The following is a 2,685-nucleotide window of genomic DNA, read 5'->3' on the forward strand; positions in this document are numbered from 1 at the left end:
TGCAGCAAAGCTATCCACTATGGCCTGCACGTTTCTCAGAGTCACAACCTTTTGTAGCAGCAGCTGAGTGATTGCTTTGGCTACTTGCATCACAGCAGCCCCCACAGTAGATTTTCCCACTCCAAATTGATTCCCGACTGCCCGGTAGCTGTCTGGCATTGCAAGCTTCCAGAGGGCTATTGCCACTCGCTTCTCCACTGTGAGAGCTGGTCTCATCTTGGTATTATGGCATTTCAGGGTAGGGGAAAGCAAGTCAAAAACTTCCATGAAAGTGCTCTTACGCACGCAAAAGTTTTGCAGCCACTGGGAATTGTCCCACACCCGCAAAACTATGCGGTCCCACCAGTCTGTGCTTGTTTCCCAGGCCCAAAATTGGCATTCAATGGATAGAACTTGCCCCATTACCAGCAGGAGCTCCAAAGCGCAGGGGCCTGCTGTTAGGGAGAATTCAGTGTCCATGTCCTCATCACTGTCGTCGCTGTGCTGCCGTAGCCGCCGCCTCCTCACCTGCCTTTGCAGTTCATGGTTCACCATAGACTGCACGAGAATGCGCGAGGTGTTTACAACATTCACGATCACGGTGTTGATCTGAGCGGGGTCCATGCTTGCTGTACTATGGCGTCTGCACAGTTTACCCAGGAAAAAAGGCACGAAACGGTTGTCTGCTGCTTTCACTTAAAGAGGGGTGAGGCTGTACCCAGAATCACCCGTGACAATGATTTTTGCCCATCGGGCACTGGGCTCTCAACCCAGAATTCCAAGGGGCGGGGGAGACTGCGGGAACTATGGGGTAGCTATCCTGTAACTATCCACAGTGCAACGCTCCAGCAATCAACGCTAGCCTCGGACCATGGACACACACTGCTGAATTAATGTGCCTAGTGTGGCCGCATGCAATTGACTTTATACCATCTCTTTTATAAAACCAGTTTAATTTAAATCGGAATTATCCCGTAGCATAGACATACCCTAAGTGTCACTGTAGATGTAGATTGTAGCATAGATAAGGAGCACTCTCACTCCTGAATCTAGCAAGTTGCCACACATTACAGCACTTTCTGGAGTTTAGCAGAGCACATGGTGCATTTAGATTTACTGTATTTCCCAAAGATTTTGACTGAAGTTGTGATATGAAAGGAAACTCCTGTCACCTCCTTTAGGCCTAATCTCTTGCATACCTTAAGAGTGGTAAGCTTACTAGAGAATGGCATGTTTGCAGAGTTTTAAAATCCTTGGAGCAGCAAAATGAAAAATGACAGAAAATGAATAAACAAAACTCTTAGCACCAAATTTATAAGCTAATGTCGCTCCCAGAGCTGGCTGCTTTCTTCCTTTATCACTAGGTGAGAGTGTGCATGACCCCTGAACACAGTCAACTTCATGTATTCCTTGCTGGGATAAGCATCACTAGGTATTTAGGCTCTTGTTTGGCTTTTCAGAAAAAAATTATGGACAACAGGAAAAAAGTGGGTAAATGTGCTGAGGCCAACAATTAACCAAGGAGGTACTCAGTGGGCAGTCGGGAAATTAAGAAAGCAAAAATGTTCTTGAGATGCATTAGCCACACTACTCCCCATTGTGGATCAATGCCTCCAATCCCGATCACGTACAGCAAGAGAACCCTTGAGGATTTCCTCTCAGCAGCTCTGCTAAAAGGACCCTTTCCCCCTATGGGCAGATACTAATATTTTTGCCTTTCCTCACCTAAGGACCAGGAAAACTATGGAAAGTTTAATAAAATGAAAACAATTGCCTCCAACCTTTTTGCCGTGTCAACAGGAAAATCTTTAAGTACATGGCTGATATAGGGTACACAAGCCCTGTCTCTTGACTGGCAAGAAAGGGGTAAACCCTCCTACCTAGGAAGAATCTCAGTTGCTAACAGTTAGGGATACTCAAGGAGTGGTCATATGACTGAATTGAACAGGGTCAGCTGATAAATGGGTGGCCTCTAAGTTCATTTGAAAGAGGGACCTGTGGTGAGAAGGAAGGGTCATCTGCCCTAGAATCAGGATGATGCGAGGATGCCTGAGGCAGTGTTTTGCAGAGGCTTGGGGAGAAGGCCTAGAGGGAATGGCCATGCAGGGTTGACACAAGATCCGGGTTCTGGAGTGGGACCAGTAGAGCTCCCTTGCTCAGAGAATTGTGGCACCGAGAGAAAGTGGGGCCTGAAGCCTGAAGGATGGGCAGGTAAAGCCCTGAAACAAGTGAGGAGCGGAAAGACGGGTTATTCTGTTGTACTTCCCTTGGCCCCCTTTTCAGGGTAAACAAGAATGGTTTATGATTTGGCTAGAAAGCTGAACAGTTAAAAAGCAGTGAAGTTATCCATCCAAAACTGGGAGAAGGAAATGCTTAGAGTTGGAGAGGGGAAACTGAGGCATGGAGCCCCAGGTAGTAAGGAAGAGCTGGCTGAGAATTGTCGTGTGTTTCGAATGCTGAGTTATCAAAACTAAAACACTTAAATTTCGGTTTTGATGAAGTCCTGTGACAACAGGCTGATTTCTGTTGGAAAACTGTCTGGTGGTTTGCTGGGGAGTCTGGGCTTCCCATGTGTAGTAAATAAGGCCTCAAAGGTATTCATAGACTCTAGGACTGGAAGGGACCTCGAGAGGTCATCGAGTCCAGTCCCCTGCCCTCATGGCAGGACTAAATACTGTCTAGACCATCCCTGATAGACATTTATCT

This window comes from Chelonoidis abingdonii, chromosome 1 (assembly GCF_003597395.2).
Source record: "Chelonoidis abingdonii isolate Lonesome George chromosome 1, CheloAbing_2.0, whole genome shotgun sequence".
Lineage (NCBI taxonomy): Eukaryota > Metazoa > Chordata > Testudines > Testudinidae > Chelonoidis > Chelonoidis abingdonii.